General features: G+C 50.7%; 1 non-coding gene across 1 annotated transcript; it reads right to left on the bottom strand.

Annotated features, from left to right (window-relative positions):
* Positions 1-5,694: 5,694 nt before the first annotated feature.
* On the bottom strand, positions 5,695-5,803 carry LOC144706256 (small nucleolar RNA R71). The gene has a single exon (XR_013582223.1). It is a non-coding gene; the product is annotated as a small nucleolar RNA R71 (small nucleolar RNA).
* Between the last annotated feature and the right edge of the window lie 19,092 nt (positions 5,804-24,895).

Here is a 24,895-nt window from a genome sequence, read left to right as displayed (position 1 = left end):
GGAGGGTGCAGAAATCCTCTTCTCCAAGCCCTAGTTTCCTTAGAGAAAATTCTGAACACCTAAACTCCTCTCTCAAGAGAGTATTTATAGGTTTTCTCTTAAGTCATGCCCAGGGGCATTTTCGTAATTTTTGCCACTTCAAATTTTTGCCCACTTCTCTTGATCCTCCTCTCTTCCTTGATCTTCTTAACCTGTTTCTGAATGTTCACTAGCCATAAAACGTTAAATATATTCCACTTGATTCAAAGAATCAAGTGGGGTTAGTGATTTCATAAAACAATACATATGCATGAACTTAGCATGAATTCACAAGATAATTGTAATGAATTTAAACTTGAGAACTTGATTATTTGATGACATATTTTAGAGTCATCAGCAACCCCCACACGGGGTCGAGGATGAGGTCGGGGAGGAGCCCCTTGCTAGTACCCGCTACGAGAAGAACTTCCGAACGATCAAGGAGCTTACTTCCGCGCCATGACTGCTAGGATGGAACGCATGGAGCGCATGTTCGCCAACCAACGGACGTTCGAACATGGAGTTGATGTGGGTCCGGCCGCCAGAGGGCGACCTCGCAACCCGCCATGGGTTGCTCGACAAGGACCCCAGGGGAGACTTATCCACAACCTCGACGATGATTACGAGGGTTTCGACTATCGTTCAAACGACGTCCCTTCGTAGGGACGACTAATCAAAGAGCCAGCACGAGAGCCCCAGGATATCCGTGCTTGGGATATGCAGCACCCGCGGGACGACCCCGCCCGCGGGTATGACGCCGACCGACCTGTCCGCCAGGAGCCTTACATCTGACGATATGATCGCGACATGAACAACAACTATCCGGTCCATCAATACGACCCCATCCAGGCCCGTGATCCTAGGATGGTTGACCCATCGGTGCGCCATGACGACTTTTTTCAGCCGCCCCCACCCCGACCTTACAGGATGGATGACGCACCCTTACCTCCACATCGTGCGATGCATATCGACCGCGCACCTCGGGATGGTCCTCCCAACCTTTGGGATGACCGTGGTTACGAACCGATCCCGCCCCGTCGCCACATGGAGCCGCGACGTGGAGACTACCCCGTGCCTTAGTGGCACTTGGACGATGATGAACGTCGGTGTGAGGAGCACCGTGCACCCATCCAGAGGAGAGTGCGCGCCGACGTTGCTGTCTTTGAGGGCTCTCGAAAGCCCAAAGAGTTCATCAATTGGGAGTCGAACATGAACTCATATTTCCGGTGGTATCGCATGGATGATGACCTTTGTGTCGAGTATGTGGAGACGAGACTTGGCAGACAGGCCAAGATCTTTTGGGAGAACGAGCGAGTCACCGCCGAGCGACGAGGACAACCCATCACGTCCTGGGTGGAAATGGCGCAGAAGTTACAGAGCTAGTACGTTCCTCGGCAGTACCAGATGTCCCTCTTCCTCTCGTGGCTCGACCTCAAGCAAGGTCGACACGCGCTAACAAAGTACATCAAAGCCTTCGAGGAATGTCAGATGCACTGCCGCTTCGTGGAGGACCCACGGATCATCATTGGACTGTTCGCCCATGGCCTCAGGCCTACCTTGCGCAACAAGGTCCTCGAGTGCCAACCGGCCGAAGTCGACGAGGCTTACCACTTAGTGGAGCACATGGATCCTCCCGGCGACGACACCCCGGCACTGATGGGGGACCATCGCGACAACGCCAACATCGACACGGAGCATGTTCGACCACGCCGAGCCGCTCGTGCCGACACACGTGACCCGGCCTTCAAGTATTCCAAGTAAGTTCACTATTAGTCGCCTTATGGTAGTGTCCGATTTGGTCGTCCATCGAACTGATCCCGTCTTTGTGGTTGTTTTATTTTTGAATTATCATGTAAAGAGGAGGGCCACGCACGCGACGCACCCTTCTCTAGTCATAGTCTCTTGGCACCCTCCCCCCCCCCCTATAAAGGGGAGGCATGCCCAAGGACCAGGGACCAGTCTTTTTGAGAAGAAACCCATCTTTTACTTTGCAATGTTACGTTAATTTTTGTTGAGTCAAAGAAAGGCAAGTAGTCGTCTTCTTCCTCCAGCAAGCCCGTTCGACTTCTGGTGGAGATCGTCCAGCTTCCACTGAGGAGATCAGATTTCCACTGTCGCTTGCTATAGGACGACCCCGCCGGCCACGTTCAGCTGCGCCAGTGCTCCCCTTCGACGGCCCATCTTCCGATCTGTTACATCGCGGATCGCGGGCTGATCACCCAAAGCCCCACCCCCCCCTCTTGTTGTGCGAGTAGCTCGGTCACCTCCGGATCCACAGTTTCGCCCCGGCCGCAATCTCCTCCCCAGGCGCGGTTTCTTCCGCTCCTACATCTCTAGAGCACAGTCCCTCCTCTGCCTCCTCACCGTCGCGGACTATTTTCATCTGCCGGCTTCCTTGGGGCCGGTCACGTCCACTGTCGCGTGATCTCTCAGCGCCCCTCCACCGATTTTCCCTGACGACCGCCGGTGAGGACTATCGCCGCAATTTCCTTGCCGTGGGAATGCGGCCAGATTCGCTACTGGTTTCCCTGCGCACTGGCCATCGCCATTATCCGCACGGAAATCGTGGATTACTCTCCCGCTGGCCTTCTTCTCCTTACTCCGTTGACTGGGTCGGCAACGCCTGTCTTCCCTCCCACAGACCACTCTTGCGTGTTGACCATCGAGGCCGGGTTACTAACGCCAAACTGACGATGATTGTTATCCTTGGTGCGCGTTCGTTCCCGATTATCGCCGCTACACCACTACTGACTTTCCATCGGCTTTGTGTGCTTCCACTGATCTGCTACGAAGGCATCTGCCCGGGTGATCGTACTGTCTTGGTCTTCGGAAGTCTAATCAGCCCTGAGATCCGGAGTGCATAATCCAGGTCCCATCTCAACTTACTCCCCATCTTTCAGTATCGTTATTTTCTATAGTGCTGTCGTCCCCTATCGTATTCCTTTGTCGCACGGTATCGTCCGTAATTGGATAGAATAACCACCTTACTCGAGAGGTAGGATTCCTTTGAGATTGATGATTGGGTCATAGCCGCCGTGGTAGAACTCCCAGGGGTTGTAACGTGCCCCTCACGTCCCGCGTGATCGTGGGATTCAGCGGGTCATTCAGAGTCGACCCCGACCTAATCGTCCCACTTAGGGTGTACTGCCTTATCGCCCCTCCCTCGGACCGTCCTTACTCGCTCTTGGGAACGTTTTCTATGTGCATACATCATCCTCATTAAACACGCATCTCGCATAACTGTGACATAACACGAGCCTTCGATCCCGGCATTACCGTGTTACATCATATTGGTATCAGAGTCGGTCGTGTTAGCGCTTACTTAACACGGTCGGTCGGATATTATTTACTCGTTTCTGCATTTATTACACGTCGTTTCACTTTCTCATCGCATATTTTAAATTCATTTGCGTTCGCATAAAAAAAAAACGTCATAACATCCATCGCATTTAGTAGTATCACCTAGATAGTACCTGATGACTCTCAATATGTTATCGATTATTAAGAATTTCTTGAGCATTAAAGTATCATTTGCATCCATTTAATCCATATTGGTTATATTCCATGTACATTATTTTCATACTTACTAACCCCACTTGATTCTCTGAATCAAGTGGATTAGATCGCACTTATTGGATTTAATGAGTTCAGATATGGATCAAGCATCAAGAGAAATGCATTTGACTAAGAGGAGATGACGAAAAACTCTAAGGAAGAAAAAGCCCTAAAAATCCCCATGAGGCACAAATGAGAGAAACCTATAAATAGCCTCTTGAGGGTTCATTTTAGGTTGTCCAGATTTTCCAACTGAACAAGCTAGGACTTGGAGAAGAAGGGTTCTGCACCCTCCAAGAGCTGATGAGCATTGGAGCCGGGAGAGAAGCAAACTGAGGAATAGTTGGAGCACAACGATCACCATCTCGCCGGAAGGGGAGTGACACCAGGTGGTGTGAGGGTTCTAATTTCAGTTCTAGTCTTCTTCTCCCTTCTAAGACAGTCAAATGTGGGACTGGAAGGTACTCAGCAGTATTTCCAGTCGTTCCAGACAAGATTGTTCTTTGTAAAATCTAGCTTAATTGCAAGTTTGTTGTTGTTCAATTCGATTTTTCCCTTTGTTTCACTCTTGATCGATCATCCACCCTCTTCATCTGGTTTGAAATCGTCTTCTATAGCAGCTAAGGCAACCAACAATCAAGGCCACAGCCTAAGTTGCTAGCAGCCAAGGCCACCAGCAGCATAAGCTGCCAGCGACCAAGGCCTCAGCCTAGGTCGCCAGCAGGCCAGGCCGCCAGCAGCATAAGCTGCCAGCAGCCAAAGCTGCCAGCGACCAAGGCCTCGGCCTAGGTTGCTAACAGGCCAGGTCGCCAGCAGCAGCACCAAGTGGCGCCCAGCTACGCCGGGAGCAGGCCTCGCCCACGCGCAGCTGAGCTGTGCCCATCTGCGTCGCGAGTGAGTCTCGCCCGCGCGCAGCGGAGCTGCGCCTAGCTGCGCAGCGAGCAAGCCTCGCCCGCGAGCAGCAGAGCTGCGCTCAGCTGCGCCACGAGCAGGTCTCGCCCACGCGCAGCAGAGCTGCGCCCAGCCGAGCCCGCGCGCAGGCCCATCCTGCGGGCAGCAACCGCCGCGCGTAGGTGCATCCTGCACGCAGAGGCTGCCGTGTGCAGGACGCACCCCTGTGTGTGAGCGCCGGGTGTTTGTTGAATTGACAGACCCACAGACGTGACTCTGTGGGTTAAATTTGTGAACTTCTGTGAGTTAACTCTGAGAAAGAATCTGTTAGTCCTCTGAGAAATCATCTTACATAACTTTTCTGAAGAAATTCAATGAAATTTACTGAAGATAATTTCTTTGATTGTTAAGATGGAATATTCAGAACTGATAATCTAAAGTAAAAGAAAAGATTTGCTATTTTTCACCTGCTCCCTGTGGATCGACACCTTACTCGTCCTAAGGCTGTGAGGTTATAAATATTGTTGCATAAGCTCAATCCTCACACGATTAACCAGTAATTAACCAGTAAAATATACCATAAATTGAGCTCATCAACTGGTGCCGTTGCCGGGGAGCACGGTAGAACAGTAGTAATTTTTTTATTTTCTTTTCAATTGTTGGTTGATTTATTCTCTTAAAGCTGCAGGACTTAAAAATCCTCAGCTTATTGTCCTTCTAACTTTCTTCTGAAGTCTATGGTAGTGACAAGGTCCAAAGCCGGTGAGAGATCTGCAGAGAACGCTGCGCGAGACGCCACTCCAGAATCTACAGTCACAGAACCGGAAAATCAGTAGGAAAACATGGCAGAAGAAGGACGTCAATAGCATGAGAGGAGGAGAACTATGCTGGACAGATCAACACCCTTTGGAAGCTTGAGGCAAACGGATGTAAATCTGAACATAGGTGAGGGTATCATGTTCAGGTATGACAATGCATTAATACACTCCTTATCTGAATTTAATGGATTGCCTGCACAAAATCCCTTAGAATTTCTAGATGATTTCCATATTAGATGTTCTTCCCAAAATGTTCCAGGATTATCTACAGAAATGCTGAAAATGAAATATTTTCCTCTAACATTAAAAGTTAAAACTTTCTCTTGGTACCGCAATTTAGGAATCACCTTCAACTCTTGGGAAGAGATGCAGGGAAAATTTATGCAGAAATTTTACCCTCTCTCCAAGACTCATTTCTATAGAAGGGAAATCCATAATTTTCATCCCCATGAAGGCGAGGCATTTAGTGAAGCCTGGGAGAGGTTCAATGACCTGTTGAGGAAATGCCCTCATCATGGAATTGAGCACTGTCAATTAGCCCAAATTTTTTATGAATCTCTGTCAGATTTCATGAAAAATAAGATCAATTTAGCCACCAGTGGCACATTTTACACTGCATATGAGGACGAGGTGTTTGACATTTTGGAGAGAGTTGCAGAAACTGATCTGTAGGAAATTGGAGCAAACCAAAATGGGAGAAATCTGCAGCCAAAGAGGGCAGGAGTTCTGCAGGTCAATTCAAAGGAGATGGAGCTGTAAGCAGGCCTTAAGGAAACAAACCAGAAATTGGAGGAGCTCATCTCCACCTTGAGAAATGTTTTCCTTAACAACTCCCCAATAATTAAAGCTAAAATTTGCTCTCTCTGTTTCAGCAGAGATCATGAAGATGGAGCTTGCCAGGCCATGGAGGAAGAAGTGAAGGCCTTCAACCAACAACAACAACCTTGGGCGGGGCAAAAGAAGACAAGTTTCCAAAACGGAGAGAGCTTCCACCAAGGGAACAAGCCTGCGTTTCAATCTCAAGTTCAGCAGAAACAGCAGTTTCAGCCTAGACCAGCAGCAGTACCAGGTTCCCTCTCAAACTCAACCTGATTTTGCTACACTCACCTCGGTTATTTCCGACATGATAGAGAAGCAAAATCAGAAATTGAGAGCAGAAATGGAGATGCGGATGCAAGTAGTGATGGAGTTCCAAACGAGGCAAATGCTGGAATCACAAGAACAAATGAGGAAGCTGCTGCAGTGCCTAAAACCAGGAACTGCTGAACCTCAAGGTACACAAATAGAACCTAACTGCACATCTAGTAGATTCCCTACTAAACCCATGATAAATCCATGCAATCTACACCATGTACAGCATTCCAATCATGATGAGATGAGTGAGGAAGATCCTGAAGTTCTAGCAATCTCAAAACTGAGAAGTGGGAGAGAACTTCAGGACCCTTACCAGAATTCTGCAGAGAAATCAAGGAAGGAACATGAGCAAAGTAGAGAGGAAGAGGAACCTTCTTATGTGAAGGAGCCTCTATCTTCTACCCATACTCATGACATTCCTTATCCCTCTGCTCTAAAGAGAATAAAACCTATCCTTGACTATGAAAATAGGTTGCTAGAAATTTTTAAAAATGCCACTATGACTGTTACTGTAGAAGACATGCTTAGGTGTGCGCCCTCTTTAAAGAAATACCTTAAGGATTCTTGCACTAATAGAAAACCTAGGAAAGTAGTTAAACTTTCAGAAAATGCATCTAGCATTTTGAATGCCATCCCTATCAAAATGAGAGATCCTGGAGCCCCTTTCATTACATGTGAAATAGGAGGAAAAACCTTTTCCAAAGTCCTATTGGATACCGGAGCGAGCATAAGTATCATTCCAACAGCTTTATACGAGGAGTATGGATTTGGGGAATTAGAGGAAATACACATGGACCTACTCCTTGCTGATGGAACTGTTAGGCAACCTGAGGGAAGATTAACTGATGTCATGATCACTGTAGAAAACTGTGAAAATCCTGTAGATTTTATAGTGACTGATGTAAAGATATCGGGAAATATCAGCTTAGCTCCTGTAATTCTAGGAAGACCCTTCTTAGTCACGGCAAGGACAATTATGGATTGGGAGAAGGGAACTGTAGAATTCAAAATTGGAAAGGAGAGAGTTCAAATTGATATATCGAAAATGATGAAGTGTCCTTTAGGAAGCAACGAAGAATTAAATTTGTGTACAGAGGATGAAGGAGAGGTGGAAGTTGTAAAGGAGTATTTATCGCATGTAGAAGGGAGAAAGCTAGATGATGAGATTACAGACTCTCCTTCAGTTGAGGTAGGCCTAGAGTTAAAACCTCTACCTTCATCCCTCAAATATGCATATTTGGATGACAAGGAAACTTTACCAGTGATCGTCTCTTCATCACTTACTCAAAAACAAGAAGAGGAATTGCTCAAGGTACTTATAGAGCATAAGGAGGCCATAGGGTGGACGTTTGACGACATTAAGGGAATTCCATCCTCTATTTGTGAACATAGAATTTTCTTGGAGGAGGAAGCTAGACCTTGTAGAGAGCATCAAAGGAGGCTCAACCCTTATATGAGAGAAGTCCTTGAGAAGGAAATATTGAAGTGGTTAAATGCAGGAATTATATATGCCATCTCCGATAGTAGATGGGTGAGCCCTGTACACATGGTTCCCAAGAAGTCTGGAGTGATAGTAGAAGTGAATGAGAAAGGAGAAGAAGTGCAGAAATGCTTAACCACTGGATGGAGAGTATGCATCGACTATCGAAAGCTCAACAAGGCAACCAAGAAGGATCACTACCCACTACCCTTCATGGATCAAATATGTGAAAAACTGTCGGGGCAACAATACTTCTGTTTTCTTGATGGATATTCAGAATACAACCAAGTGAACATTCATCCTGAAGATCAAGAAAAGACGACCTTCACGAGTCCTGTGGGGACATACGCCTTTAGGCGTATGCCTTTTGGGCTGTGTAATGCACCCGCCACATTCCAGCGATGCATGAATGCATTATTCTCCGATCTAGTGGGAGAGTGTTTAGAAATCTTTATGGATGATTTTTCTGTCATTGGATCTACCTATGAGAACTGCCCCCTAAGTCTCACCTAAGTTTTAAAGAGATGCATTGAATCCAACCTCGTACTAAGTTGGGAAAAATCTCATTTCAGGGTGCAAGAGGGAGTGGTGCAGGGTCACATGGTAAGCAACTGTGGATTGGAAGTGGACAAGGCCAAGATCGAAATCATCCAGGACCTTCCACCTCCAACCAACCTAAAAACCCTTAGAGGTTTTCTTGGCCACGCTGGTTTCTATAGACGTTTTATTTTGGACTTACTAATCTTTTATCGTCTAAGAATAATGATTTTGAACTAACACTAGAAGCTAAAAATGCATTTTATACTTTGAAAGAAGCCTTGGTGAATGTGCCTATCTTGCAAGGGCCCGATTGGACCCTTCCTTTTGAACTAATGTGTGATGCTTCTGATTTTGCTGTAGGAGTAGTGTTAGGTCAAAGAATTGATAAGAAACTAGTGGTCATCTACTACGCTAGCAGGACTTTAGTCGACGCACAATTGAACTACACTACTACAGAGAAAGAACTGCTGGCAATTATTTTTGCATTAGAGAAGTTTAGGTCTTATTTACTAGGTAGTAAAATTACTGTTTTTTATGATCATGCAGCTATTAAATACTTACAAGCAAAGAAGGAGGCGAAACCTAGACTCATTAGATGGGTGCTCTTATTACAAGAATTTGATTTAGAAATTAAGGATAAGAGAGGATGTGAAAATGTAGTTGCAGATCACCTATCTAGGATTTCAAGCACCCAACCTGAATTGATAAATGATGAGTTTCCTGATGAGCATGTTCGAACGGCACAAGGAACATTGGTTCCTTGGTTTGCACACATTGTCAATTTTCTTGTTTCAGGAAAAATTCCTACAGGTTGGACATCCCACGAGAGGAAAAAGCTGCTGAAGGACAGTAGGTTTTATTTTTGGGAAGACCCGGAGTTGTTTCACCAAGGGCTAGATCAAATCTTGAGGTGGTGCGTACCCGAAAGCAAGCAACGGAGCATCTCGGAATTCTGCCATGCAAAACCAGGAGGAGGGCACTACTCGGCTAAGGTAACTGCCCATAAAATTGTCGAATCTGGTTTTTTTTGGCCTACTCTATTTCAAGATGCACAGAAATTTTATAACAACTGTTTAGCTTGCCAAGCCTCCATAAATATTAACAAGAGAGATCGTATGCCCTTACAGCCCATCCTAGAGGTAGAAGTATTTGATTTGTGGGGAATAGATTTTATGAGCCCTTTTCATAACTCTAATGGATATGAATAAATTTTGATGGCCGTCGATTACGTGTCCAAATGGGTAGAAGCCATTCCCACAAAGACCAATGACAGTAAGGTAGTGACCAATTTCATTGAAAAAAACATTTTCTATAGATATGGATGCCCACAAGCCATTATTAGTGATGGAGGTTCTCATTTCACCAACTATAACTTTAGAACCCTTCTTAAGAAATTTGGTGTCCATCATCAAGTCACTACCCCATATCACCCTTAAGCTAATGGTCAAGTCGAATTGTGCAATAGAGAGGTTAAGAAAATCTTAAGGAAGATAGTGCGTCCGGATGGGAAGGATTGGTCTAGGAAACTAGACGAAGCATTATGGGCCTATAGGACAGCCTACAAAACACCTCTAGGAATGTACCCATTTCGACTAATATTTGGGAAAGCCTGTCACCTACCCTTAGAGTTAGAACACAAGGCACTTTGGGCTATTAGGAAAGTCAACTTGGCTTTAGACCAAGCCGGCAAACAAAGACTCCTTCAATTGCATGAGTTAGAAGAACTTCGGAATGAAGCCTATGAGAATTCAAAGATCTATAAGGCCAAAATGAAAATATTTCATGATAAAAGCCTAAGGAGAACAATATTTGTAGAGAATCAAAAAGTTTGGCTTTACAATTCAAGGTTGAAATTATTTCCGGGCAAGTTGAAAACTAGGTGGGATGGCCCCTTCATCGTACAAAAAGTTTTTGAAAATGGCGCAGTCACAATTTTAGATCCTCAATCGCAAAAACATTTTACTGTTAATGGGCAAAGACTTAAGCCATTTCTACAGGAGGAAGATTTGCAAGGACCAATGAATATTCCTCTAGATCGACCTCCTAATGATAGTAGCATGATCTGAATGGTAATTTAGTTTTTCTTTTGCTTTCTTTATCTTGCCTTTTGTTCTGCTTTTGTTTTCTTTGTTTTTGTTTTCTTCATCATGTTGCAGCCTTACTTATCCACGCTCGCCTACACCACAAGTTGGACAACTCAAGTCGCCAATTGCAGCTCTCCATTCCTTGGTTTGGTCTCTCTTTCTCCTTCTCCACTTTACTTCCTATCATGTAGGAACATGCCTTTTTTATGGTGGGGGGGGGGGATAGAGTCGCATGAACAACTGCTCCGTCATCTATCAAAATTTTTTTTGTTTTTGCGTGCACCAAACCATGGATATTTGATGATCTTAGGAAATATTCAAGCAATGATAGACATGACATTAGTGTTCTTTTCAAGGGTGATTGGAGTTGAAAGACTGGCCAGCTAGGGGATCCAAGGTGAAATAAGCCTAGCTAGGTGCATAAATGATTCATACTAGCTGCAATCCATAAATCTTATCATTATACTTCTCTCATCTTGCCATCCACCTCGGGTTGAGTTAACACTTACATGCATGAAACCTTTAGCTTTAGTGGAGAGTAGGGCTAGTGTTGGCTCAACGGCATTATTATTTATTGATGTGACTGAAGCTCCCTGAACCAAGAGGGATACAAAACCTCTTCAGGCTGCCGATCTATTAAGGACGACACATGGGTAGTGGATAAGCGCCATCAAATGCAAAGTAAAAAGCTGCATCAAGCAATACAAGCATAAAGCTTGCACCTTAGAAATCAAGTTGATTGTCATCAAAATGACCAACATGCAGCAAATGTAATTGAAAAAAAGGTGGAAAAGCTGTCTCCCATGTGTTTGAGCCGACATTATTATAGCCATTAGTATCGAGCCAGCATTAGCACCCCTCTCTACGCCTTGTTCAGTAGTGCGCTTGGGGTGTTGACTCGACCTTATTCCATATGATATGTACTTACTATATGTAATCCATAGATCACAAGTGCACTTAGTTCCGGTTAAAGGCTGAAATAGATCCTCAGGAGTTTCCCTAAATTGGCCAAGCTCAATCGACAAAGATATTCCTTGACGAGAACATGAGTCAAAATTATCAAAAACTAGGAGTCAACTTGAGATCATCATTTATTCTCACTTGTAATTCATTACTAAGGGACTAGTAATGATCTAAGTTGGGGGGTGTTTGATGACTCTCAATATGTCATCGATTATTAAGAATTTCTTGAGCATTAAAGTATCATTTGCATCCATTTAATCCATATTGGTTATATTCCATGTACATTATTTTCATACATACTAACCCCACTTGATTCTATGAATCAAATGGATTAGATCTCACTTAATGGATTTAATGAGTTCAGATATGGATCAAGCATCAAGAGAAATGAATTTGACTAAGAGGAGATGACGAAAAACTCTAAGGAAGAAAAAGCCCTAAAAGTCCCCATGAGGCACAAATGAGAGAAACCTATAAATAGCCTCTTGAGGGTTCATTTTAGGTTGTCCAGAATTTCCAACTGAACAAGCTAGGACTTGGAGAAGAAGGGTTCTGCACCCTCCAAGAGCTGATGAGCATTGGAGCTGGGAGAGAAGCAAACTGAGGAATAGTTGGAGCACAACGATCACCATCTCGCCGGAAGGGGAGTGACACCAGGTGGTGTGAGGGTTCTAATTTCAGTTCTAGTCTTCTTCTCCCTTCTAAGACAGTCAAATGTGGGACTGGAAGGTACTCAGCAGTATTTCCAAATGCTCTGCATAAGATCGTTCTTTGTAACATCTAGCTTAATTGCAAGTTTGTTGTTGTTCAATTCGATTTTTCCCTTTGTTTCACTCTTGATCGATCATCCACCCTCTGCATCTGGTTTGAAATCGTCTTCTATAGCAGCTAAGGCAACCAGCAATCAAGGCCACAACCTAACTTGCTAGCAGCCAAGGCCACTAGCAGCATAAGCTGCCAGTAGCCCAAGCCGCCAGCGACCAAGGCCTTAGCCTAGGTCGCCAACTGGCCAGGCCGCCAGCAGCATAAGCTGCCAGCAGCCAAAGCCGCCAGCGACCAAGGCCTCGGCCAGGCCACCAGTAGCAGCACCAAGCGACGCCCAGCTGCGCCGCGAGCAGGCCTCGCCCGCGCGCAGCGGAGCTGCGCCTAGCTGCGCAGCGAGCAAGCCTCGCCCGCGAGCAGCAGAGCTGCGCTCAGCTGCGCCACGAGCAGGTCCCGCCCGTGCGCAGCAGAGCTGTGCCTAGCCGAGCCCGCGCGCAGGCCCATCCTGCGGGCAGCAACCGCCGCGCGTAGGTGCATCCTGCACGCAGAGGCTGCCGTGTGCAGGACGCACCCATGTGTGTGAGCGCCGGGTGTTTGTTGAATTGACAGACCCACAGACGTGACTCTGTGGGTTAAATTTGTGAACTTCTGTGAGTTAACTCTGAGAAAGAATCTGTTAGTCCTCTGAGAAATCATCTTACATAACTTTTCTGAAGAAATTCAATGAAATTTACTGAAGATAATTTCTTTGATTGTTAAGATGGAATATTCAGAACTGATAATCTAAAGTAAAAGAAAAGATTTGCTATTTTTCACCTGCTCCCTGTGGATCGACACCTTACTCGTCCTAAGGCTGTGAGGTTATAAATATTGTTGCATAAGCTCAATCCTCACACGATTAACCAGTAAAATAAACCATAAATTGAGCTTATCAGTACCCGTAGCCAATTCTGAAGAAGTTGACCGTAGGATGGCTCAGACACAGGCCCAGCTGCGGCACACCGACACGAAAGGTTTCGGCGCGAATCATGAATTTGATCCTAACATAGAGGGTCTTCCCCCGGGAGACCCGTTATATCTCCCATACTACGAGGATCCGATAGTGAACGAGGAGGCACCATTGCCTCCTTATCCTCCTCCGGTCCAGGCACCCGTACCCCGGGTCCCTACTCCGAATGGCGGGGTAACATCACCCCACCCGGTGCCTAGAGCCGAGGACCGTGTGTCCTCCTCCGCGGCTAGCCCCAGAGCGTCGCCTAGTGGTCACCAGACCACTAGCTTGTCGGGGGATATACCTCAACGCCCGGGCAAGGCCCCCATGCCGAGCAGCCCTGCCCCGGTCCCAGCGTATGTTCCTCCATGGCCTGCAGCAGCACCGCAGTACGACCAACCGGCGTGGCAACCTCGGCGCCACAAGTAGCGGAGCTGGGAGCATCATCGACGATGATCACCACCACCCGACAGGTATCGCGCCCAGTGTTTCCCCGAGGAGTGCTCCTATCGACATGATAGGGAGCACTACGCATCGGAGGCGAGACCGCCCCCGTCCAGTCAGCACCACGGGGTTTCCCCCGTGCAGACCTATGCCCCGGCGCCTTATGCGCCGACCTATACCGCAGGACCGACTGGGCTACCATATGGTGCCCTTCCCTCGACGGCCTCGATTACTTACAGGCCGCCGACATAAAATAGCACGGCGCACGTGCCCGTGCCTCAGCCCCATAGCGCTCCCCACGCGCTGCCTATCGCGGCCCCGCACTACCCCACGGGATACCCGCCGGCACCACAGCCGACCTACCCTATCGGCACGCACAGTCAGTCTGCTGTGGCGCCCACATACGCTCCTCACCCATTTCCGGAGCATGCGGCCCACCCCGTGCCCTCGGTACCGACTGCGGTATACCCATACACGGGCTACGCCCCAGAGGCACCCGTCGCACCACCGGCACCTCCGGTCGCACCAGTTCGGGACTATGCAGGGCAAGTAGGCCCTCGGGAGGTCCCTCGACCCCCACCAACTCGTCATCTGGATGATGAACGAGAGAGACGACGCGAGGCGCATCGCGCTATGATTCAGAAGAGCGTGCGCATGGAAGTACCTATATTCAAAGGATCCCGGAACCCGAAGGATTACACCGATTGGGAGTCCGACTTAGAGAACTACTTCCAGTGGTATGATATGGACGACGACCTGTGCGTCTCATACGCCGAGGCTCGTCTTGGAGGGCAGGCCAAAATCTTCTGGAAGAACGAGAAGGAGGCTGCCCGACTCCAGGGAGATCTACCCCACACATGGACTGAGATGGCTCGCAAGCTGAAGGATAAGTATATCCCTAAGCTCTACATGACCCGCTTGTTGCTCAAGTGGATGGACCTAAAGCAAGGTCGACGACGGGTCAGCGAGTACATCGAGGAGTTTGAGGAATATCGCATGAGGTGCAAATTCGTAGAGAGCCCTCAGATTCAAGTAGCCTTTTTTGCCCACAGATTACGGACAGATCTAGGGGTTAATGTTCTAGAACAAAACCCTAGCACCGTGGACTTAGCATACAGCCTCGTGGAGAGTAACAAGTACTCCCATGATGATTCTACTCCGACGAGTGTCGTCGCACCCCGGGTGAGCAGCACTAGCTCAACCACGAGTTCCACCCCTAGAGCAGCATCCGGGTGGACACGAGGAACCCCGGCCCCACCTAGACCGGCCACTCTGGCCCCCGCCTCGGCACCCGCTCCTGCACCGTCGACCCCATCCATGGTGTCGACCACTAAGGACCCGGTAGCCGCCCGTGAACCCATGCAATGTTTCAAGTGCAAGGGATTTGGACACCGTCGCACGGAGTGTCGCTCGCTCCTGCACATGGACATTCACGGGAACCCAGTAGACGCCCCACCGGAGGATGACTTGGAGGTGGACGAGTATCCAGGGGAGTTGATGGAGGACCATCGTGCCGACGACGACCTGATGACGACGACGACATCAGCCGGACGACCGACGACAACTCACCAGCAGCCACGTCGGACAGCTCGTGCCGACGTCCGCAACCCGGGGTTTAAGTACTCCGGGTAGGTTCGAACAATTTATGTTTTTCTATGTGTATTTTCTTTGCATTTCGAATTATGGATTGGGCCAGTATCGTAGGGCCCATCCTCGTCTTTATTTTCATTTTAAGATTGTATTTTGATTTTGTAAGGAGAAGTCGAACCACGTCTCATGACGGTTCAACCTCTCCCCACGTCTCCTTGGCACCCCTCCTCCCTATATAAGGGGAGGGCATGCCCAAGGGACTACTTGGAAGTTTTTGAATTGAAATTGTTTCAAGAATCTTCCCCCTATCGTAGTCGTAGCGTAGGGGGTTTGGCTAGCCCCACCTCTTCGTTGAGACCACTCCGAGGAGTAGAGCCCACGTCCTGTCCGTCGAGATCACTCCGGGCGTGACGTGTTCAACCGTACCGTCGAGATCACTCCGGTATGTTGAAGATTTTCAAGAAGCTGTTGAAATCAAGAATCGAGAGAGCACCCATCGAGATCACTCTGGGCGTCCTCGAAGGTTCGCGACGACTACGGCGCCGCGCTGCATTCAGGAAATCATCTCCAACGAGGAGAACCACCCGCGACCCACCAAGAACTCACCACGCCAGGTTCTTGGCTCTACCCATCCACCCCCCCCCCCCCTTCTCCTTCATCCAGCCCATCTCGCCCACATTTCCTTGGACGCCACCCCTTCACCCTCGCTTCTTGATCATCTAACCCCATTTCTTGATCTTTCCCGCCGATTCTTGAACGCCACCCATTCTCATCCCCCATTTTCTTGAAATTCTTGATCGCCCAACCGCTTCCCTACCCTTTCTTGATCGCCCTTTCCCTTCCCCTGCCCTTCTTGATCGCCCAACCACCTCTTCTTGCCTTTCTTGATTGCCCTCCCCTACCCTGCCTTTCTTGATCGCCCACCCTCCTTTCCCCTTCGCTTCTTGATTCCCAACCGCCTCCTCTTGCCTCTCTTGATCGCCCACCCTCTTTTCCCCATCGCTTTCTTGATTCCCAACCGCCTCCTCTTGCCTTTCTTGATCGCCCACCCTCCTTTCCCCATCGCTTTCTTGAATCTTCCTCTTCACCCTCATCGTTCTTGACCATTCCCACCATCTTCCATCGTTCTTGACCATAACCACCCCATTCTTGCATCACCCTTTGGCTTCCCCCCCCCTTTTCTTGATTCGACCGCCACTTCTCCCATTGCCGCCCCGCCCCGAACCCCGATTCCCGCCCACCCCGCCTCATCGCCCGTGTCGGGGCCCCGCTCTGTGCCGCGACCCACGCGCGCGCGTGGACCCATTCGCGCGCGACTCCGCGCCCGCGCGCGCCGCCAGCGCCGCGACTCGCGCCCAGCCGTGATCCGACCGTGCGCCGCAAGTTCGCGTCCCGCCGCGGGTCCGCCAATCGCCACGGTTCTGCCGCACTCTGTGGCTCCACGCCACGCCGAGGCTTCGCCCCGCGTCATCAACCCCCCTGCGCCGCCGTTCTGCCCTGTACCGTGGCTCTGCGCCACCGCCACTGCCAGTTGCGACCGGTGCCGCCCCTCACTTGCGCCAAGCCACGTTGATCCCTCCCGGCATTCCGGCCTACGACAAGACGAATCCGTCCCCGGAACACTATCTCTACGCCCGTCTTCGATACGCCGTGGACTACATATTTTAAGGTCAGCTCGTCTCCTCTCCCTCCTTAACCAGTATTATTACCTGTTCCAGTGCCGTCCTCCGCTATCGCATCCTCTGCCGCCACTCATCACTCGACGACGGATTAGGAACAAGCCACTGTTGTGGGAGCAGGAATTTCTTGAGGTAAACGGTCTGTCACTTGATCTTTAAATTCCGAACTTATCAGGGCCGTTAGACGCCCCTCTCGTCTAGACGTCTAGTGGTCTTGAGGGTCATTGGGAGTCTGACTTTCGGATCAATCTATTTGGTGATCGTCACCGTCCATCGCGTTATCTCCTTGTGTCTTAACTGCTCGATCATAAAATCTCATTGTGTTTGCATCATATCATCATTATTCCTGTGACGCGAAATGGCCCGCTCGATCCCGGCCGTCGGCGTTTCGCATCATATTGGTATCAGAGCCGGTCGTGTTAGCTCTTGCTTAACACGGTCGGTTGGATATCCTTTTATATTGATATTGCGCGCATCATATTTTGAAAATTCATTCGCATATAATACGTCATCACATTTCATCCATCACGTGCATTCCCTTAGATCATCTTTAGGACGTGAATGGTCGACCATAGAATGGTTCGTACGCGAGCTCAGTGTCGGGACACCGACTATCTTGATAGAGACGAGGATCGTGAATACGATCCCGTCATGGGGGATCCTCGCCACGAGAATCCCTTTAGCGAACAGCCACCGGACGAGCCATTGGATCCGGAGGAGGCATTTGTTCCCCCTCCCCTATCTCGAGGTCCCGCCGCTCGGGACTCGATCGACGGAGCTGAACCGGCACCCGCGGCGCACCGATCTTCCGAAGACCGGCATTCCTCCACCGCTGTCCCTACCCGTAGGGTCACGGCGACTGAGCATTATGACGAGCCCATGGCTCGTGAGGTGATCCAACGACCGGGTAAAGCTCCCATGAGGGACCCTCCCGTCCAGCAGCAGCCGCCGTGTTATCCCGAGGCGCCACCGACTGCCTACGCCTACCCGGATGGACAAAGGGATCGCCGACAGTCCCCACCTAGGGATCACTACCATGGAGACCGCCGGAGAAGCCCAATCCGGAATTATGATGATCACCACAGCGACCGATGCCGCTCCCCGCTACCGGATGAGAGGCGAAACACCGGACATCATGATGATTACCCCTACCCTCAGGATAGGCGCACTTATCCCGTAGGAGGCCATGGCAGGCAGCAGCACGACCCTCGTGTCGTTGGGGCCGACAACCCCAACCGCATCCCAGTGCGTAATGCACCTCATTACTCATCCCGCCCGGGTAGTCCGCAGGACCCGCCACCCGTCCGACGCCCGGACGCCGTCACTTACGGTGGTAGCTCGGCCTACCCACCGCACCATAGTGCCGCACCCGTCCATGTGCCGGATCATTACCAGGATATCCCAGCTCCTCCCCGAGCCCTATCGAGGCACGCTTCCGAGTACGACCCACTACCTCGCCGGGACCCGTATCCGGATGATGATCACCGATATCCCCGGTATCCTGATCGCCCGCATCGTCAGGATGAGGGATACCATCCACGATATGCGTCTCCTCCGAGACACCACCACCGTGACGAGTACCCCGATGGGAGGCAGCACCGACAGGTCCCACCCCGACGTGACGACTATCGTTATGAGGAGCACCATGACTATGATCATCCCCGAGGCGCACCACGCCATCCTCCTGCCCGTCGTTACGACGATGAGCACGAACGACGACGTGAGGCGCACCGGGCGATGATACAGAAGAGCGTCCGCTTGGAAGTCCCTATTTTTGACGGTTCCCGGAACCCGAAGGATTACACGGATTGGGAATCCGACATGGAGAGCTATTTCCAGTGGTATAAGATGGACGACGATCTTTGCGTTGAGTACGCCGAGGCACGGCTTGGAGGGCAAGCCAAGATATTCTGGAAAAATGAGAAGGAAGCCGCACGTCAGCGACATGATCCACCTTTCACGTGGGCCGAGATGTCACGTAAGCTTACGGACAAGTACGTCCCTAAGCTGTACATGACACATCTGATGCTATGCTGGATGAACTTGCGTCAAGGAAAACGCAAGGTCTCCGAATACATCATAGAGTTCGAGGAGTACAGAATGCGATGCAAATTTGTGGATAGTCCACAAATCCAGATCGCCTTCTTTATTCACGGGTTACGACAGGACTTAGGCACCCGAGTCTTTGAGCAAAACCCGGCTACGGTCGACTTAGCGTATAGCCTCGTTGAAAGCAACGAGTTCAGTACGGAGAGCCTCGCCGCCTCCGCCCTACCTGCTCCTCGACCGGCGTCATCCACGATATCAGCAGCCCCGTCACGCACTACTTGGACCCGGAGCTCGGGATCTGCGTCCAGGACGACCAGTATCACCCCGACTCCGACCGCACCGGCCGCGCCAACTACCGCCCCAGTACCGACACCGGCTACCTCGTCGGCTCTATCAACGGCTCGAGCTCCGAACGCCTCCAGAGAGCCCATGCAGTGTTTCAAGTGCAAGGGGTTCGGACACCGACGCAGTGATTGCCCGTCACTAATGATCATGGACATTCACGGGCAACCCGCCGAAGACCAACAGGACAACGACCTTGAGGTCGACGAGTATCCGGGCGAGGAACCCGATAGTGATGAGCTGGATGATCCCCTAGGATACATCCAGATCACGCCGATCGCTCCTACCACTACATATCCCGTCGCCACCGTGGACACTCGAGTGGTTGGGGAATCCACTAGCACACCGCGAGTGGGTTCCACTTCCCCCGCTACCACCGTGGCTACCCGACCAGTCGACGTTGCGCAACGAACGTCGATCTTTCACACGTATGTCAGGATTGGAGGACGTACCTACAAGCTGATGGTCGACAGTGGGAGTTGCATCAATGGCATATCGGAGGATACGGCGACTCGATTAGGGCTACCGTTGATACCTCATCCGACGTCGTACCAGGTCTCATGGATCGACGCATCGACCATTCCGGTCAAGATGCAGTGCTATGTGCCGTTGAAGATGAGTACCTACGACGAGAAGGTCCTATGCGACGTCCTACCAATGAAAATTGGTAGCATCATCTTAGGCAGACCGTGGTTATTTGACCACGACGTGCAGCTATCTGGACGAGCCAACACTTGCTCGTTCATCTACGGTGGACGCCGACTCGTTTGGTACCCCTCGGTGCGGATACCCTCATTGCCCACGCGATCAGCACCGGCGGCCCCGCGCCCCACGCCTACAGCCATTGTCACCAATGGCATGATCTTCCGACGGGAGCTGGAGGACGGCGATGACCCGCCCCCGGTCTGTTATGCAGTCACTTTAGCAGACGGACCCACCATGGCAGCCCAGGACGTTCCGCCCTCAGAAGTCATCCAACTCCTTGAGGAGTATGATGATGTGTTTCCGGCCGAGCTCCCTAGCGAGCTCCCGCCTCTTCGGCATATCCAGCACGCCATTGACTTAGTTCCCGGAGCTACCCTCCCAAACCTGCCACACTACCGGATGGACCCGGTTAAGTACGAGGAGTTATATTCGCATGTGAAGGAGCTCCTAGCGAAGGGCCTGATCAGGGAAAGCCTCAGCCCTTGCGCCGTTCCGGCACTGCTTGCCCCCAAGAAGGACGGCACTTGGAGGATGTGTTGTGACTCAAGGGCCATCAACAAAATCACGGTAAAGTACCATTTTCTGATCCCGCGAGTACAGGATTTATTCGACGAGATGGTCGGCGCGTCTATCTTCTCTAAGATAGACTTACGCAGCGGCTACCACCAAGTCCGTAGTAGACCGGGAGACGAGTGGAAGACGGCCTTCAAGATCAATGATGGACTATTTGAGTGGAACGTAATGCCCTTTGGATTGTCCAATGCACCGAGCACCTTCCAGAGATTGATGAATGAGGTGCTTAGGCCATTCATCGGACAATTTGTCGTCGTCTATTTTGACGACATCCTAGTCTATAGTAAGACTAGGACGGAGCACGCACAGCACCTACGGCACGTCTGCGACTCACTGCGACGGGAGAAGCTCTATGCGCATCCGAAGAAATGTTCCTTCTTCACAGCCGAGGTCTCTTTTCTAGGTTTTATCTTATCAGCACGCGGAGTGGCCGTCGATCCATCTAAGGTCGAGGCTATAGTGTCCTGGCCAAAGCTGAAGAGTATACACGATGTACGGAGCTTCATCGGATTGGCGACCTTTTATCGACGTTTCATACCGGGCTTTAGTGGCATCACCGCCCTATTACGGACATCCTCAAGAGCGACAAATTCGAGTGGACCAGTCCGCTGACCAAGCCTTTGAGCTTCAAGAAGCTCATGACCGAGGCCCGGTCCTGAAGTTACCAGATTTTAGTGACGTTCGAGGTCGCTGCGACGCATCCGAGTCGGCATTGGCGCGCATTTAGCCAGCGAGGACACCCGATCGAGTTCTTCAGCGAGAAGCTGAACGACACTCGCAAGCTGCACGACAACTATGACCGAGAGTTTTACGCCTCGCCCAGTCCCTCCGCCACTGGCAACACTATCTGCTACCGAAAGAGTTCGTCCTCTTCTCGGATCACGGAGCCCTCCGTCATTTGCACGACCAAAAGAAGGTCAGCGATCGCCACGCGAGGTGGATCGCTTATCTACAGGACTTCACATTCGTCATCCGCCACAAGAAGGGCAAGGACAACGTAGTTGCTGATGCCCTTAGTAGGCGCCCTACCGTCCTCAGCATCATGACCACCCAAGTCTTGGGTTTCGAAAAGATAAAGGAAAACTATACAGATGGCCCAGATTTCTCCGACGTCTATGCATCACTCACGAGCTCATCCCCGACTCGGTCCAAGGATTACTTATTGGACGACGGATATCTGTTTTACGGGCGACGACTGTGCATACCAAGAACGTCCATCCGGGACTTCTTGATCCATGAAGTCCACGCGGGCGGACTAAGTGGTCACTTTGGAGTTGCGAAGACCATCCAAGCCCTTGAAGAAAAATTCTACTGGCCATCTCTCAAACGAGACGTCGGGAGATTCGTATCACGGTGCCTTACCTGTTCTCGTGCCAAACTCACGAAGCAGAATACTGGGTTATACACCCCCCTCCCGGTTCCCGATCAACCTTGGGACGATGTCAGCTTAGATTTCGTCTTAGGGTTACCTAAGACAATCCGGCGTCACGACTCCATCATGGTCGTGGTCGATCATTTTTCGAAGATGGCCCATTTCATTCCGTGCTCGAAAACCTTCGATGCATCAAGGATCGCCCGAGTCTTCTTCGACCACGTCGTCAAGCTACATGGCGTACCAAAGACTATCGTCTCTGACCGAGACGTTAAATTCACTAGTTACTTTTGGAAGACATTGTGGGTCCTCATGGGAACACAACTGAAATTTTCATCAGCTTATCATCCCCAGACGGATGGTCAGACCAAGGTTGTGAACCGCAGCCTCGGTAACTTATTGAGATCCATTGTTGGCGACCATGTTGTTGCATGGGATCAGGTTCTGCCTCGCGTAGAATTTGCTTACAATTACTCGGTGAACCGCACTACGGGCAAGGCGCCATTCGAAATCATCTATGGTCAACTACCGCGTAGGCCCCTTGACCTCATACCATTGCATGACAAACATAGAATTTCAGATAATGCATTAGAATTTGCCGAGTACATTAAGAACATGCATCATGACATTCATTCACGCATTTCATCTATGAATGAGCAGTATAAGGCTAAGGCAGATAAGAGTCGTAGGTCTGTGACGTTCTCCGAGGGAGAACTGGTCCTGGTCAGATTGAGGCCCGAGAGATACTCTCCTGGGGTCGCTACGAAACTCCACGCTCGTAGCGCCGGGCCTTTCCCGATAGCCCAACGGATCAACGACAACGCCAATGTCGTGAGCATCCCGCCGACTTGGGGGATTAGTTTGACGTTTAACGTCAGTGACTTATCCCGCTACCAACCCTCGCCACCTATCATCGAGCCTCACAGCTAGTCGATCCTTAGTAGCAAAGAGAGTGAGAGCTCACCCACCTCCTCCCCGTTTCCAACCCTTGTACGGCACGACGCGATAGAAACGGTACTGCAGGAGGTAATTAACGCTGAGGGGAAGAGAGTTGGCCGCACTTTTCTAGTCCATTGGCAGGGGCGCCCTTCTTCCGACGACAAGTGGATCTCCGAGGAGGACTTGCGACGACTTTGGCCGGACCTGATGCTGCCACTGGGGGACCTTGCGAAGCTTCGCTCGCCGGAGTCGACCTCCTCCCACCCTGGGAGGATGATGGAGGACCATCGTGCCGACGACGACCTGATGACAACGACGACATCAGCCGGACGACCGACGACGACTCGCCAGCAGCCACGTCGGACAGCTCGTGCCGACGTCCGCAATCCGGGGTTTAAGTACTCCGGGTAGGTTCGAACAATTTATGTTTTTTCTATGTGTATTTTCTTTGCATTTCGAATTATGGATTGGGCCAGTATCGTAGGGCCCATCCTCGTCTTTATTTTCATTTTAAGATTGTATTTTGACTTTGTAAGGAGAAGCCGAACCACGTCTCATGACGGTTCAACCTCTCCCCACGTCTCCTTGGCACCCCTCCTCCCTATATAAGGGGAGGGCATGCCCAAGGGACTACTTGGAAGTTTTTGAATTGAAATTGTTTCAAGAATCTTCCCCCTATCGTAGTCGTAGCGTAGGGGGTTTGGCTAGCCCCACCTCTTCGTCGAGACCACTCCGAGGAGTAGAGCCCACGTCCTGTCCGTCGAGATCACTCCGGGTGTGACGTATTCAACCGCATCGCCGAGATCACTCCGCACGCTGAAGATTTTCAAGAAGCTGTTGAAATCAAGAATCGAGAGAGCACCCATCGAGATCACTCTGGCGCCTCGAAGGTTCGCGACGACCACGGGCGCCGCGCTGCATTCAGGAAATCATCTCCAACGAGGAGAACCACCCGCGACCCACCAAGAACTCACCACGCCAGGTTCTTGGCTCTACCCATCCACCCCCTTCTCCTTCATCCAGCCCATCTCGCCCACATTTCCTTGGACGCCACCCTTCACCTCGCTTCTTGATCATCTAACCCCATTTCTTGATCTTTCCCGCCGATTCTTGAACGCCACCCATTCTCATCCCCCATTTTCTTGAAATTCTTGATCGCCCAACCGCTTCCCCTACCCTTTCTTGATCGCCCTTTCCCCTTCCCCTGCCCTTCTTGATCGCCCAACCACCTCGTCTTGCCTTTCTTGATTTCCTCCCCTACCCTGCCTTTCTTGATCGCCCACCCTCCTTTCCCCTTCGCTTCCTTGATCCCCCTCCGCCTCCTCTTGCCTCTCTTGATCGCCCCCCCCCCTTTCCCCATCGTTTCTTGATTCCCACCCGCCTCCTCTTGCCTTTCTTGATCGCCCACCCTCCTTTCCCCATCGTTTCTTGAATCTTCCTCTTCACCTTCATCGTTCTTGACCATTCCCACCATCTTCCATCGTTCTTGACCATAACCACCCCACTCTTGCATCCCCACTTGGCATCCCCCCCCCCTTTCCTTCATCCGACCGCCACTTCTCCCATTGCCGCCCGCCGAACCCCGATTCCCGACCACCGCATCATCGCCCGCGCTGGGACCCGCTGTGCCGCGACCCACGCCGCGCCAGGACCCATTCCGCGCGCGACTCGCGCCAGCCGCGCTTCGCCAGCGCCGCGACTCGCGCCAGCCGTGATCCGACCGCGGCGCGCAAGTTCGCGCCGCCGCGGTCCGCCAATCGCCACGGTTCTGCCGCACTGTGGCTCCACGCCACGCCGAGGCTTCGCCGCGCCATCAACCCCTGCGCCGCCGTTTCTGCCCTGTACCGTGGCTCGCGCCACCGCCATCGCCAGTTGCATCGTGCCGCCTCACTTGCGCCAAGCCACGTTGATCCCTCCCGGCATTCCGCCTACGACAAGACGAATCCGTCCCCGGAACACTATCTCT

The sequence above is a fragment of the Wolffia australiana genome, chromosome 7 (assembly GCF_029677425.1).
Source record: "Wolffia australiana isolate 7733 chromosome 7, ASM2967742v1".
NCBI classification, from domain to species: Eukaryota; Viridiplantae; Streptophyta; class Magnoliopsida; order Alismatales; family Araceae; genus Wolffia; species Wolffia australiana.
The sequence above is the reverse complement of the archived record's forward strand: the minus strand, read 5'-3'. Positions and strand labels throughout refer to the sequence as shown.